General features: G+C 49.5%; 1 protein-coding gene across 3 annotated transcripts in view; it reads right to left on the bottom strand.

Moving 5' to 3' along the window:
- The window catches only part of spag9a (sperm associated antigen 9a), a 180369-nt gene that overhangs the window by 6576 nt on the left and 157055 nt on the right, over window positions 1-16738 (bottom strand). The window lies entirely within an intron of this gene.

Consider the following 16738-nt stretch of genomic DNA (forward strand, 5'->3'; position numbering starts at 1 on the left):
TTTGAAGGGCATACTGTTCGGTTTTCTGTGGTTTTGTCCCCACCGAAGAGGGCGCTAGAAGAGCGAGACTTGGGTATAACTCAGTGTCCAAAATGTTTTGTTTATTTTTCTCTCTTTACTTGTGACACGGCAGCAGGTTATAAACCTGTGGAAAACACCGAAGTTGTGCTATGCATTAGATGCCATAATTATATAAATAACAAATAGAAAGTCATTGTAATATAAATGAGCAATCCATATAAATACACACAAATGCATCCTTAAAGCATCAGCAAATTACTGTATAAATATCTGCAGCTTGTATAAATAATTAATCTTTAAAGCATTACCAATAAGATCCATAAACATCAACATTAGAATGCACAACAGCTAATTTGTATAACAAACAACAGACATTACACTTAATCCATTTCGTTACATACACAACACCAGAGCCATTACTACAATTATCACGTTCAAAGTAGCAGAGACAAGAACCCATTTACAAAGCCGAGTAAGTGAACCACATCTCCCATCATGCACTACTGGAAATAACTACGACTACAGCCCCCAGAATGCAACGCGAATCAGGAAGCAAAGTGCAATAGCGCTTCCATTCAAAAGTTTGTCCCGTCATCTCAGACAAGTAAACTTAAGCATTAATCGGAGGATTAAAACAACGCACTAGCCAAGCGACCATAGTGACAAAGTCATTAACTTCTGACCAGTTGAAAAACAGCAGCTGACGATCAAGCAGTTAACAACAAACCAGCGAGAGAATATTAAACCCAGCACCTTACCGGTGATGTGCGTCGCTCTTCCAGCATGCAATTGGATTTTGTCTCTGTGCGTGCTCGCTCCCGTTTATCAACACATTTCACGGAATATTACCAGCCAACGGCAAGCCAAAACACCAAACCAGGTGAGTGTCCCCACCCACCTAATCAGCTGAGCAACATTACTTGTGATCACCCATGTGTTGACGTTTTCTACCCTCCACCAAAATGACAGTGCGCAAAACACCTCCCACTTGACTGAATGATCGCAAGATCCAATGAAGTCACAATTTCTACTAATTTCTCCCTTCAGAGTCCTTTTTTTTTTTTTTTTTTTTTTCCAGTGCATGATGCAGATTTGCAGTTCTTCATAATGTGCATGAGTATGTACGTGCATGTATGCATGTGTGTGCATGTGCTGAACATAGTGGCAGCGTTCGGCGTACACCACTATGTCAGATTAAGGCAGAGGACCTTGATCCTCCACCGGAAGAAGGACCACGAGCCTTCTTACATCCCTCTTTATCACAGTGGTAGACAAAGGAGAGCTGCTCTTCTTGCAGCTGCTCGACTGTGATGCGGGAATGCCAGTGCAAATTGTGATGTCGGCATCTCGGACGATCCCCTTGTTGTCAGGGAAGACGGAGAGAATTCTGCCCAGGCGGAACTGACCTCTCAGGGCATTTGGGTCAGCTACCCAGACAAGGTCGCCGACTCTAACGTTTCTCTCTGACTGATGCCATTTCTGCCGAACGAAGAGATTTGGGCCAGCAAGCTCCCTCCATTTTGCCCAGAAGCGATCCACCCCAATTTGGATAGCCCGCAACCGGCGCCAGGAATGGGTCTCCAGGTCAAGGCCAGTCGTGTCTCCAACCATCGTTGCCCGACCCAAGATGAGGGAGTTTGGTGTCAGGTACTCGATGGAGTTCTCCTGCTCTTGAGCCCTGGCATCGATTGGCCGTTCGTTGGTTAAGTTGGCAGCCTGGTAAAGGAGTGTCTGTAGCTCTCCCCATGTGAAGGACCCTGTGGTCCCACCGAGGTTCGTGAGAGCCCTTTTCAGAAGCTTCACAGCAGCCTCTGCAGCTCCATTCCTATGTGGTGCATCTGCCGGGTGAAACTCCCACTTCCACTCGGTTCCATGTCTTGCAACCACATTTTCCATGGATAAGGTCTGCAGGCAATCCAGATGCTTGTAGAACTGCTGTAGAGCTGGTTTGGTGCCGATGAAGTTCGTCCCCCGGTCGGACCACAGTTTCTTTGGATGCCCCCTCAGGGCGACAAAACGGGTGTAAGCCAGGAGGAAGCTTTCTGCTGACTGGTCATCAGTGAGGTCCGCATGGACTGCTCTGGAGGCCATACAGCAGAATATGATCCCCCACACCTTCTTTGACGTCCTTTTTTTCACACTATCCTTGACCTCAAAGGGACCAAAGAGGTCAAGGGTGGTGAATTCGAAAGGGCAAGCTCTTTGGGTGCGTTCAGGGGGCAGGTCGCTCATGACTTGCTGGCACATTTTTGCTCTACGCTTTGTGCAGGTGATGCATTTGCTCTGCACCTTTTTGACGAGTCTTCGTCCCTGCACTATCCAAGCCTTTTTCCGTGCTCGCAGAAGAGTTGCAGCGATGCCCTCATGATTTTCTTCATGAGCTTCGTTGACCAGAAGAGCTGCGAGCCATGACTGGTATGGGATCAGTGGTACAGTCACTTTATCCTCATCCAACGACTGGACTCTTCCTCCACAGACAAGTAGACCCGTGGTGGGATGTTTTTGAACGACTAGGCGATCAAGTGTTGAGTCTTGGAACTTGACGTTGTGTTGGGCCTCGAGGGCCAAGAAGTTGAAGGCGGTAGCTCTTTCATCAGTTGAGAGGCATGTTTTTGCCTCCCACTTTAGGGCTCCTGAGGTCTGGGTGCGTTTGCTCAGCCAGATGTCAACTGCTCTCTTCAGCCAGCCAAGAGCTCCACACAGACGTGTCAGAGAGCTGAATCTTTTTGGTTCAACTAGTTTCACGAGAGCGATGATGTTTTGGGCGGGCCATTTCAAGGGCTGAGCTGTGGCGGACAAGACTGTTGCTGAAAATGCCTTCCTTTGAAGCGCTGAAACATCTCCAGTGACTGAGGAGATAACTTCTCCAGCTGTTTTCACAGGCCATTCTTCAAAGGGGAGTTTTAGGAATCCAGGGCCTTCCTGCCATGCAGATCCTTCTGCAAGGTCCTCAGGGGTTGCACCCCTTGTGATGAGGTCAGCAATATTTGCCTTCCCTTCAACCCATCTCCAGCTGTCGACGGGCCCGGCTTTTTGGATTTCCCCTACTCGATTTGCAAAGAAGGATTGATAGCCATAGCTATCCTTCTGGATGGCTCCAAGAATGGTCTGGCTATCGACTATGTGGACCCACTTGTCGACTTGGATGTAGCAGTGCTTTTCGAAGTAGGACCTCAGGCGAGTTGCGAAGACAGCCCCACACAGCTCTGCTTTGATGGCATCACCCTTTTGGTCTAGAGGAGTTAGTTTGGCCTTTGACTCGACTAACCTGACAATGATTCCATCAGCGGTCTCCCAGCGGAGGTATAGAACGGCTCCATATGAAGCTTCACTGCCGTCAGAGAAAGTGATGCCCATGGGGCGGCCCATGGCTCCAGGGGGAGTGAGGCTTCTAGTGAACCTCACCTTGCCGAGTCTTACGCACTGCTCGAAGAGGGTTATTGCAGCCTCCCTGAGATGCGGTGAGAGGGGTTCATCCCAGGTGTCTTTGACAGGACGGTCTTTCCCGGCCTCCTGAAAGGACTCCCTCACCAGCATCACACCCCTTTGCTTGATGGGTGAGGCTAAGCCAATAGGGTCGTAAAACCCAGCGACTTGGCTTAGCAGTACTCGGCGGGTGAGGGGGTCAGGGGTGTTAGCACGAACCTCTTCCTCTTGTAAGTCCAGCCCTGTTCTCATTTTTCCTCTTCGTTTTGAAAAATTTACAGAGGTGAGCAGGCGGAGCTTGTCGGAGTCTGGCTCGTAACCTAGACCGAGTGCCTTACTTTCCTCGTCTCGCATCTGATTGGGGAGTACCAGGGTCTTGGGCTCTGTTGCTCTGGGACAGTCAGGTTCTTCCCCCCTCCCACTTCGGCCAGTGAGGACCCACGGCTTGAGTGAGAAGCCACCCGCTTTGAGTATCTCCTCGACTCCCTCAGTCATCTTGGTAAGAGCTTGAAGGTCATTATAAGACGTCAAGATATCATCAACGTAGCAGTCCTCTGTCAGAATGCGGCGCTCTGGGATCATGGATTCAAACTGGGGCAGGTTGGCGGTCTCTCTCATGGCTACCTGGGCGATACAACCAGCAGGTTTGTCACCAATATTAACTCTTACCACTGCAAAATCGCCAATCTCTTCCTTGGGGTCATCTCTCCAGAGGAATCGGTGGAGGTGTACCTCCTGATCTTTCAGCCACACCGAGTTGTACATTTTTCTGACGTCGCCGAGGGCTGCGTAGAGACCACTCCTAAATCTCAACAGGACTCCTCGGATGGGATTAAGAACAGCAGGGCCTTTATGGAGTAGGTTGTTCAAACTCATCCCTTTGAACTCCTGGCTGCTGTTCCAGACTATCCTCACTGGCGTGGAGCTGGAGTGGGGATTGGGCGCGACCAGGTGGCTGATGTACCACACTGGCCCGTTCCAAGCTTTGATCTGTTCCGTGGTGAGTTTGACAGCGGCTCCTCTTGCCACCATGTCATTGATTTGGTCTCCATATGCAGCTTTCCACAGTGGTTCTTTAGCTAGCCGGGCCTCAGCGTTTCTGAACGTTGCTTCCACAGCTTGGCGGTTATTTGGCAGACTTGCAGGGTTGACCTTCCACGGGTAAGCTGCGTCCCAGTGAGGAGTATCACTGTGCTTATCAGTCAATACATACGAGAGACAGCCTTTGATCTTCTCAAGTTCCCTTTCTTCTCCAAGGGTCATTTCTTGGCCACCCGGAGAGCACTTGCCGCACTTGCAGCTCCCGCACTTTGGGCTGCATGCTGCCCCGATGCTATCCCACTTGAACCATTCGAACACTTCTTTGTTCGTGGCAGCGGTGTTGCTGAAAGCAGTCGGTGGAAGCTCTTCGGCTGGGACAAGAATCTCTTGGTAAAGCCTTGACGAGGTCCTCATTGTTCGTGCGAAGTGGGTCTCGGACTGATGGAGTGTTAAGTCCACGGACTCGAAAAGGTCGGGGTGAGTGCCACCAACTGTTTTGCCGAGTGGCCCATCCCAAAGGACAAGATCACCCTCCCTCTTTAACGGTTGAGGAACCAGACGACCCTCCCTGTGGCTGATTAGGAGGTCAATGGTCTCAGGCCGAGCAAGATCTGCCGCAGCAACACCAGGGAAGATTTTCTGGAGTTGTGCTGGGGTGACTGGGTGGCTAACCTCGGCAATGCTCTCTAGCCCATAACAGAGTAGCCTGTGTTCAGCTACTGTGCCTTTAGCAGTCTTCACTCGCAGCCGAAGGGAATATCTGCTGGTTTTGACCGTTTTGGTCATGCCTCCGACACCATGCACTATTAGGCGAATGCTCTCACCACTCAACCCAAGCCTTTGGGCGGCACAATGAGTGATATAGTTGGTGTCGGAGGCAAGATCTAGCAATGCCCCGATAAGCTGACCGGAGTTGGTCGTGACTTCCAGGAGCATCATCACCACTGGATGCTCTAAGGGCGCTTTCCCAGCAGAGCAGGTTATGGCAGAGGTAGTCTTATTTGAGAAGGCCTTCCGGAATTCCTCCCTGAGCTCAGGGGTAACTTTTGCCAATAGCTCCTCCTGGTGGCTGGTCAGGCCAAGGCCTTTGCCATTTGATTTTTTCCTGGCACTTTCCAGGGGCACTGATCTGGAGCACAACAGATAATGGTGGGGCTCTTCAGCTCTGCAGTCTGCCTTTGTGCAGACAAATTTTTTGTTGCCGCAGACAGGTTGAGAGTGGGGTCCAAGACACTGAGAGCACAGCTTGTTTGCATTAAGATGGCTTTTCTTGCTCGGCAGATCCATTTCTCGGAACGCGGTGCATGCAAAGAGCCTACCTGCGTGGGATGAATCAGAGCAGGCCGTGCACGCTTGCGGCTGGTACCCCTTCTGGCCAGAGGTGGCTTTGGAGAAAGCCTTTTTGGCAGATTTGTCCACATATGATTTTGCCGGGGGGGTTCCTTCTCTCAGGCTCTCATCAAGCTGGTCGAGCTCCTCCAGTACCGCCTCCTGTTTCTGGAGGTACAGCAGCAGACAGTCAAAGTGAGTTTGGGGGGTGAATCCATGCAAGGGCTCCGCCTTATACTCGATCCACTTTTCTTTGAGTGAGCTGGGTAGCTTCCGTTCCAGTGACTGCGCGACAAGCCTGTTCTTCAAGATGTCCTCCTCTCCAAGTATGACCAGGTTGCTCAAGGCCCTCTCCACGGCCTGGATCAGTTCAATCGCCTTCCGGGGATCATTTCCCTTCACGGGGGGTAGGCTTTCAATATCCTCAGCAATTTTAAGGACAATTCTTGCCTTATTTCCGAAACGATTGTCAAGGCGCTTGAACATCTCTTCAGGGCTTGAACAGCTGGACAGAACCAAGTCCTTTTTGACTCTTTCACTCAGACTTGCCAGCAGGTGGAACCGTGTTACTCCAGCCGTTCTCATTGGATTTCCTAGCTGTTCCAGCTCTGCCCACTCGGCCTTCCAACGATAATAATCCGTCATATCTCCTGAGAAGACAGGCAGCCGGGTTCGTTCGAGGCTGATTTGTGGCTTGGAGATGGTCGGCATGCTAGGCGATGGCGGGGGCTCTGATTTGGGCTTGCGGCTAAGTTTTTTCCAATTCAGCTCCCACTCCCGTGCTCTGCTTTTGAGTTTGAAGATTGTCTGCTTGTGGGGAGTCACTTTGTCAGAGACGAGCCGTTCCCAGGTTAGGACTTTCTGCTCCAATTCATGGATTCCTTCGAGAAGGCCATCACGCAGGGCGTCAAATTCATGCTCTAGCATCTCTGCAATATTAGCATGTTCCACTTCTTTGCATGTCTCCTCGGTTCCTTCTATGTGGAGCTGAATTTCGGACTTTGCAAACTTGTCGTACAAGATATCCCTGGCCAGCTGCATTGAGTCACCATAGACAGAGACACACTGCTCAACTTTTGTTTTTGTCCTCCTCGCCTCCTCTTCACTGCCCTCCACATCTTCCACGGCCTCCAAGAAAGCTAGTGCAGTGTCGTGCATCCTGTTGAAATCAGCACTGAGTGCACGCATCTCATCAATAATTGCTCCCTTTTCCATGATGGTCACAGTGAGAGAAAGCTTATTAGCGCGTCTGGTGAATGCTGCTTGAGCAGAGGATCGTTTCCCTTTTAGTTCTGTTATTTCAGCGGAATCCATTTTCCTTTTGTTTGATGATTTTAATGTTTGTTGAGGTGAAGTTTATTTAGAGGGATATTTGACTTTTTGTCTTCCTCTTCTTTCTTTACGGCACCTCGGTTTATAACTGTTCGGTTTTCTGTGGTTTTGTCCCCACCGAAGAGGGCGCTAGAAGAGCGAGACTTGGGTATAACTCAGTGTCCAAAATGTTTTGTTTATTTTTCTCTCTTTACTTGTGACACGGCAGCAGGTTATAAACCTGTGGAAAACACCGAAGTTGTGCTATGCATTAGATGCCATAATTATATAAATAACAAATAGAAAGTCATTGTAATATAAATGAGCAATCCATATAAATACACACAAATGCATCCTTAAAGCATCAGCAAATTACTGTATAAATATCTGCAGCTTGTATAAATAATTAATCTTTAAAGCATTACCAATAAGATCCATAAACATCAACATTAGAATGCACAACAGCTAATTTGTATAACAAACAACAGACATTACACTTAATCCATTTCGTTACATACACAACACCAGAGCCATTACTACAATTATCACGTTCAAAGTAGCAGAGACAAGAACCCATTTACAAAGCCGAGTAAGTGAACCACATCTCCCATCATGCACTACTGGAAATAACTACGACTACAGCCCCCAGAATGCAACGCGAATCAGGAAGCAAAGTGCAATAGCGCTTCCATTCAAAAGTTTGTCCCGTCATCTCAGACAAGTAAACTTAAGCATTAATCGGAGGATTAAAACAACGCACTAGCCAAGCGACCATAGTGACAAAGTCATTAACTTCTGACCAGTTGAAAAACAGCAGCTGACGATCAAGCAGTTAACAACAAACCAGCGAGAGAATATTAAACCCAGCACCTTACCGGTGATGTGCGTCGCTCTTCCAGCATGCAATTGGATTTTGTCTCTGTGCGTGCTCGCTCCCGTTTATCAACACATTTCACGGAATATTACCAGCCAACGGCAAGCCAAAACACCAAACCAGGTGAGTGTCCCCACCCACCTAATCAGCTGAGCAACATTACTTGTGATCACCCATGTGTTGACGTTTTCTACCCTCCACCAAAATGACAGTGCGCAGTCTCGGACTGATGGAGTGTTAAGTCCACGGACTCGAAAAGGTCGGGGTGAGTGCCACCAACAGTTATAAACCGAGGTGCCGTAAAGAAAGAAGAGGAAGACAAAAAGTCAAATATCCCTCTAAATAAACTTCACCTCAACAAACATTAAAATCATCAAACAAAAGGAAAATGGATTCCGCTGAAATAACAGAACTAAAAGGGAAACGATCCTCTGCTCAAGCAGCATTCACCAGACGCGCTAATAAGCTTTCTCTCACTGCGACCATCATGGAAAAGGGAGCAATTATTGATGAGATGCGTGCACTCAGTGCTGATTTCAACAGGATGCACGACACTGCACTAGCTTTCTTGGAGGCCGTGGAAGATGTGGAGGGCAGTGAAGAGGAGGCGAGGAGGACAAAAACAAAAGTTGAGCAGTGTGTCTCTGTCTATGGTGACTCAATGCAGCTGGCCAGGGATATCTTGTACGACAAGTTTGCAAAGTCCGAAATTCAACTCCACATAGAAGGAACCGAGGAGACATGCAAAGAAGTGGAACATGCTAATATTGCAGAGATGCTAGAGCATGAATTTGACGCCCTGCGTGATGGCCTTCTCGAAGGAATCCATGAATTGGAGCAGAAAGTCCTAACCTGGGAACGGCTCGTCTCTGACAAAGTGACTCCCCACAAGCAGACAATCTTCAAACTCAAAAGCAGAGCACGGGAGTGGGAGCTGAATTGGAAAAAACTTAGCCGCAAGCCCAAATCAGAGCCCCCGCCATCGCCTAGCATGCCGACCATCTCCAAGCCACAAATCAGCCTCGAACGAACCCGGCTGCCTGTCTTCTCAGGAGATATGACGGATTATTATCGTTGGAAGGCCGAGTGGGCAGAGCTGGAACAGCTAGGAAATCCAATGAGAACGGCTGGAGTAACACGGTTCCACCTGCTGGCAAGTCTGAGTGAAAGAGTCAAAAAGGACTTGGTTCTGTCCAGCTGTTCAAGCCCTGAAGAGATGTTCAAGCGCCTTGACAATCGTTTCGGAAATAAGGCAAGAATTGTCCTTAAAATTGCTGAGGATATTGAAAGCCTACCCCCCGTGAAGGGAAATGATCCCCGGAAGGCGATTGAACTGATCCAGGCCGTGGAGAGGGCCTTGAGCAACCTGGTCATACTTGGAGAGGAGGACATCTTGAAGAACAGGCTTGTCGCGCAGTCACTGGAACGGAAGCTACCCAGCTCACTCAAAGAAAAGTGGATCGAGTATAAGGCGGAGCCCTTGCATGGATTCACCCCCCAAACTCACTTTGACTGTCTGCTGCTGTACCTCCAGAAACAGGAGGCGGTACTGGAGGAGCTCGACCAGCTTGATGAGAGCCTGAGAGAAGGAACCCCCCCGGCAAAATCATATGTGGACAAATCTGCCAAAAAGGCTTTCTCCAAAGCCACCTTTGGCCAGAAGGGGTACCAGCCGCAAGCGTGCACGGCCTGCTCTGATTCATCCCACGCAGGTAGGCTCTTTGCATGCACCGCGTTCCGAGAAATGGATCTGCCGAGCAAGAAAAGCCATCTTAATGCAAACAAGCTGTGCTCTCAGTGTCTTGGACCCCACTCTCAACCTGTCTGCGGCAACAAAAAATTTGTCTGCACAAAGGCAGACTGCAGAGCTGAAGAGCCCCACCATTATCTGTTGTGCTCCAGATCAGTGCCCCTGGAAAGTGCCAGGAAAAAATCAAATGGCAAAGGCCTTGGCCTGACCAGCCACCAGGAGGAGCTATTGGCAAAAGTTACCCCTGAGCTCAGGGAGGAATTCCGGAAGGCCTTCTCAAATAAGACTACCTCTGCCATAACCTGCTCTGCTGGGAAAGCGCCTTTAGAGCATCCAGTGGTGATGATGCTCCTGGAAGTCACGACCAACTCCGGTCAGCTTATCGGGGCATTGCTAGATCTTGCCTCCGACACCAACTATATCACTCATTGTGCCGCCCAAAGGCTTGGGTTGAGTGGTGAGAGCATTCGCCTAATAGTGCATGGTGTCGGAGGCATGACCAAAACGGTCAAAACCAGCAGATATTCCCTTCGGCTGCGAGTGAAGACTGCTAAAGGCACAGTAGCTGAACACAGGCTACTCTGTTATGGGCTAGAGAGCATTGCCGAGGTTAGCCACCCAGTCACCCCAGCACAACTCCAGAAAATCTTCCCTGGTGTTGCTGCGGCAGATCTTGCTCGGCCTGAGACCATTGACCTCCTAATCAGCCACAGGGAGGGTCGTCTGGTTCCTCAACCGTTAAAGAGGGAGGGTGATCTTGTCCTTTGGGATGGGCCACTCGGCAAAACAGTTGGTGGCACTCACCCCGACCTTTTCGAGTCCGTGGACTTAACACTCCATCAGTCCGAGACCCACTTCGCACGAACAATGAGGACCTCGTCAAGGCTTTACCAAGAGATTCTTGTCCCAGCCGAAGAGCTTCCACCGACTGCTTTCAGCAACACCGCTGCCACGAACAAAGAAGTGTTCGAATGGTTCAAGTGGGATAGCATCGGGGCAGCATGCAGCCCAAAGTGCGGGAGCTGCAAGTGCGGCAAGTGCTCTCCGGGTGGCCAAGAAATGACCCTTGGAGAAGAAAGGGAACTTGAGAAGATCAAAGGCTGTCTCTCGTATGTATTGACTGATAAGCACAGTGATACTCCTCACTGGGACGCAGCTTACCCGTGGAAGGTCAACCCTGCAAGTCTGCCAAATAACCGCCAAGCTGTGGAAGCAACGTTCAGAAACGCTGAGGCCCGGCTAGCTAAAGAACCACTGTGGAAAGCTGCATATGGAGACCAAATCAATGACATGGTGGCAAGAGGAGCCGCTGTCAAACTCACCACGGAACAGATCAAAGCTTGGAACGGGCCAGTGTGGTACATCAGCCACCTGGTCGCGCCCAATCCCCACTCCAGCTCCACGCCAGTGAGGATAGTCTGGAACAGCAGCCAGGAGTTCAAAGGGATGAGTTTGAACAACCTACTCCATAAAGGCCCTGATGTTCTTAATCCCATCCGAGGAGTCCTGTTGAGATTTAGGAGTGGTCTCTACGCAGCCCTCGGCGACGTCAGAAAAATGTACAACTCGGTGTGGCTGAAAGATCAGGAGGTACACCTCCACCGATTCCTCTGGAGAGATGACCCCAAGGAAGAGATTGGCGATTTTGCAGTGGTAAGAGTTAATATTGGTGACAAACCTGCTGGTTGTATCGCCCAGGTAGCCATGAGAGAGACCGCCAACCTGCCCCAGTTTGAATCCATGATCCCAGAGCGCCGCATTCTGACAGAGGACTGCTACGTTGATGATATCTTGACGTCTTATAATGACCTCCAAGCTCTTACCAAGATGACTGAGGGAGTCGAGGAGATACTCAAAGCGGGTGGCTTCTCACTCAAGCCGTGGGTCCTCACTGGCCGAAGTGGGAGGGGGGAAGAACCTGACTGTCCCAGAGCAACAGAGCCCAAGACCCTGGTACTCCCCAATCAGATGCGAGACGAGGAAAGTAAGGCACTCGGTCTAGGTTACGAGCCAGACTCCGACAAGCTCCGCCTGCTCACCTCTGTAAATTTTTCAAAACGAAGAGGAAAAATGAGAACAGGGCTGGACTTACAAGAGGAAGAGGTTCGTGCTAACACCCCTGACCCCCTCACCCGCCGAGTACTGCTAAGCCAAGTCGCTGGGTTTTACGACCCTATTGGCTTAGCCTCACCCATCAAGCAAAGGGGTGTGATGCTGGTGAGGGAGTCCTTTCAGGAGGCCGGGAAAGACCGTCCTGTCAAAGACACCTGGGATGAACCCCTCTCACCGCATCTCAGGGAGGCTGCAATAACCCTCTTCGAGCAGTGCGTAAGACTCGGCAAGGTGAGGTTCACTAGAAGCCTCACTCCCCCTGGAGCCATGGGCCGCCCCATGGGCATCACTTTCTCTGACGGCAGTGAAGCTTCATATGGAGCCGTTCTATACCTCCGCTGGGAGACCGCTGATGGAATCATTGTCAGGTTAGTCGAGTCAAAGGCCAAACTAACTCCTCTAGACCAAAAGGGTGATGCCATCAAAGCAGAGCTGTGTGGGGCTGTCTTCGCAACTCGCCTGAGGTCCTACTTCGAAAAGCACTGCTACATCCAAGTCGACAAGTGGGTCCACATAGTCGATAGCCAGACCATTCTTGGAGCCATCCAGAAGGATAGCTATGGCTATCAATCCTTCTTTGCAAATCGAGTAGGGGAAATCCAAAAAGCCGGGCCCGTCGACAGCTGGAGATGGGTTGAAGGGAAGGCAAATATTGCTGACCTCATCACAAGGGGTGCAACCCCTGAGGACCTTGCAGAAGGATCTGCATGGCAGGAAGGCCCTGGATTCCTAAAATTCCCCTTTGAAGAATGGCCTGTGAAAACAGCTGGAGAAGTTATCTCCTCAGTCACTGGAGATGTTTCAGCGCTTCAAAGGAAGGCATTTTCAGCAACAGTCTTGTCCGCCACAGCTCAGCCCTTGAAATGGCCCGCCCAAAACATCATCGCTCTCGTGAAACTAGTTGAACCAAAAAGATTCAGCTCTCTGACACGTCTGTGTGGAGCTCTTGGCTGGCTGAAGAGAGCAGTTGACATCTGGCTGAGCAAACGCACCCAGACCTCAGGAGCCCTAAAGTGGGAGGCAAAAACATGCCTCTCAACTGATGAAAGAGCTACCGCCTTCAACTTCTTGGCCCTCGAGGCCCAACACAACGTCAAGTTCCAAGACTCAACACTTGATCGCCTGGTCGTTCAAAAACATCCCACCACGGGTCTACTTGTCTGTGGAGGAAGAGTCCAGTCGTTGGATGAGGATAAAGTGACTGTACCACTGATCCCATACCAGTCATGGCTCGCAGCTCTTCTGGTCAACGAAGCTCATGAAGAAAATCATGAGGGCATCGCTGCAACTCTTCTGCGAGCACGGAAAAAGGCTTGGATAGTGCAGGGACGAAGACTCGTCAAAAAGGTGCAGAGCAAATGCATCACCTGCACAAAGCGTAGAGCAAAAATATGCCAGCAAGTCATGAGCGACCTGCCCCCTGAACGCACCCAAAGAGCTTGCCCTTTCGAATTCACCACCCTTGACCTCTTTGGCCCCTTTGAGGTCAAGGATAGTGTGAAAAAAAGGACGTCAAAGAAGGTGTGGGGGATCATATTCTGCTGTATGGCCTCCAGAGCAGTCCATGCGGACCTCACTGATGACCAGTCAGCAGAAAGCTTCCTCCTGGCTTACACCCGTTTTGTCGCCCTGAGGGGGCATCCAAAGAAACTGTGGTCCGACCGGGGGACGAACTTCATCGGCACCAAACCAGCTCTACAGCAGTTCTACAAGCATCTGGATTGCCTGCAGACCTTATCCATGGAAAATGTGGCTGCAAGACATGGAACCGAGTGGAAGTGGGAGTTTCACCCGGCAGATGCACCACATAGGAATGGAGCTGCAGAGGCTGCTGTGAAGCTTCTGAAAAGGGCTCTCACGAACCTCGGTGGGACCACAGGGTCCTTCACATGGGGAGAGCTACAGACACTCCTTTACCAGGCTGCCAACTTAACCAACGAACGGCCAATCGATGCCAGGGCTCAAGAGCAGGAGAACTCCATCGAGTACCTGACACCAAACTCCCTCATCTTGGGTCGGGCAACGATGGTTGGAGACACGACTGGCCTTGACCTGGAGACCCATTCCTGGCGCCGGTTGCGGGCTATCCAAATTGGGGTGGATCGCTTCTGGGCAAAATGGAGGGAGCTTGCTGGCCCAAATCTCTTCGTTCGGCAGAAATGGCATCAGTCAGAGAGAAACGTTAGAGTCGGCGACCTTGTCTGGGTAGCTGACCCAAATGCCCTGAGAGGTCAGTTCCGCCTGGGCAGAATTCTCTCCGTCTTCCCTGACAACAAGGGGATCGTCCGAGATGCCGACATCACAATTTGCACTGGCATTCCCGCATCACAGTCGAGCAGCTGCAAGAAGAGCAGCTCTCCTTTGTCTACCACTGTGATAAAGAGGGATGTAAGAAGGCTCGTGGTCCTTCTTCCGGTGGAGGATCAAGGTCCTCTGCCTTAATCTGACATAGTGGTGTATGCCGAACGCTGCCACTATGTTCAGCACATGCACACATATGCATACATGCACGTACATACTCATGCACATTATGAAGAACTGCAAATCTGCATCATGCACTGGAAGAAAAAAAAAAAAAAAAAAAAAAAAAGGACTCTGAAAGGGAGAAATTAGTAGAAATTGTGACTTCATTGGATCTTGCGATCATTCAGTCAAGTGGGAGGTGTTTTGCGCACTGTCATTTGGTGGAGGGTAGAAAACGTCAACACATGGGTGATCACAAGTAATGTTGCTCAGCTGATTAGGTGGGTGGGGACACTCACCTGGTTTGGTGTTTTGGCTTGCCGTTGGCTGGTAATATTCCGTGAAATGTGTTGATAAACGGGAGCGAGCACGCACAGAGACAAAATCCAATTGCATGCTGGAAGAGCGACGCACATCACCGGTAAGGTGCTGGGTTTAATATTCTCTCGCTGGTTTGTTGTTAACTGCTTGATCGTCAGCTGCTGTTTTTCAACTGGTCAGAAGTTAATGACTTTGTCACTATGGTCGCTTGGCTAGTGCGTTGTTTTAATCCTCCGATTAATGCTTAAGTTTACTTGTCTGAGATGACGGGACAAACTTTTGAATGGAAGCGCTATTGCACTTTGCTTCCTGATTCGCGTTGCATTCTGGGGGCTGTAGTCGTAGTTATTTCCAGTAGTGCATGATGGGAGATGTGGTTCACTTACTCGGCTTTGTAAATGGGTTCTTGTCTCTGCTACTTTGAACGTGATAATTGTAGTAATGGCTCTGGTGTTGTGTATGTAACGAAATGGATTAAGTGTAATGTCTGTTGTTTGTTATACAAATTAGCTGTTGTGCATTCTAATGTTGATGTTTATGGATCTTGTTGGTAATGCTTTAAAGATTAATTATTTATACAAGCTGCAGATATTTATACAGTAATTTGCTGATGCTTTAAGGATGCATTTGTGTGTATTTATATGGATTGCTCATTTATATTACAATGACTTTCTATTTGTTATTTATATAATTATGGCATCTAATGCATAGCACAACTTCGGTGTTTTCCACAGGTTTATAACCTGCTGCCGTGTCACAAGTAAAGAGAGAAAAATAAACAAAACATTTTGGACACTGAGTTATACCCAAGTCTCGCTCTTCTAGCGCCCTCTTCGGTGGGGACAAAACCACAGAAAACCGAACAGTTTGCAGAATGAGCGCTCAGAGGTTGCAACGGTGACAGGAAGAGTCAGAAATAAAAGGAGGGCGGTGCAAACCTCACTGAATGCACTGTGTTTACCAATTTCAACACTACGGGGTGCAACTATGTTATTTTGTACATTAAGTCCTTCAAACGAACATGTAACTCAGAAACAAAAAAACATTAGGTGACATACTGTACATGGCTCATAATAAAACATCAATAGCCTACTGCGCGCATTATTTGAAGGGCATACGACGAGCCTTGCGCTCCGCGAACTCGTCCACGATGCTCTGTATGTCACTGATTCAGTGATCTTTTCAGCGGTAGTCTCACGACCCGAATAGTAAACAATAAACATGGAGGACATGGAGTCGTTAGTGTTGCTGGTCTTGGTGCTGTGGCTTGTTGTCACCGACAACGCCAACAGATACTGGCAAGAGCGTATAGATGAGGCGAGGCGCATAAGGCTTCAGAAATTCTCGTAATTCGTAATTATTCTTCTTCCGGGTTTGCGGTGTTTACAGATCCCAGTGCGCTCGCGGGGCGTGTGTGGGCATGTGAGGACACTCCTCCTCACCAATCAGTGCACAGGGGAGTGTCTGCTCACGCCCCCAACCTCACTCGGCACGGCTTGGCTCGCTTCAGCCCCACTCCAAAACCGTGCGAGTTTTAGGGGCTAAGCAGGGCTGAAGCGAGCTGAGTCGTGCTGGTTTTTGGTAGTCGAAACGCGAGCCGTGTCGGGCTGAAGTGAGCTGAAGCGAGCTGAAGTGAGCTGAAAAAGGGTAGTGGAAAAGGGCCAATAGAGACAAACAACCATTCACACTCACATGCACACCTACGGTCAATTTAGAGCCACCAATTAGCCTAACCTGCATGTCTTTGGACTGTGGGGGAAACCAGAGCACCCGAAGGAAACCCACGCGGACACGGGGAGAACATGCAAACTCCACACAGAAAGGCCCTCGTCAGCTGCTGGGCTTGAACCCAGAACCTTCTTGTTGTGAGGCTACACCACCGTGCTGCCCTGTATTAATCCATATTATGTCAAGAACCGCTCAAGTAAGTAAAGAGAAATTACATCCATCATTACTTTAAGACATGAAGTGTCTTTTAATTAATAAAAATAAAGAAAAACTGCTGAATTAGAAGGTGTGTCCAAACATTCGACTGGTACTGTATACTGCTTGAATCTACCACTGGTAGGATAGACACTACTGAAAAACCC

The sequence above is a fragment of the Neoarius graeffei genome, chromosome 20 (assembly GCF_027579695.1).
Source record: "Neoarius graeffei isolate fNeoGra1 chromosome 20, fNeoGra1.pri, whole genome shotgun sequence".
NCBI classification, from domain to species: Eukaryota; Metazoa; Chordata; class Actinopteri; order Siluriformes; family Ariidae; genus Neoarius; species Neoarius graeffei.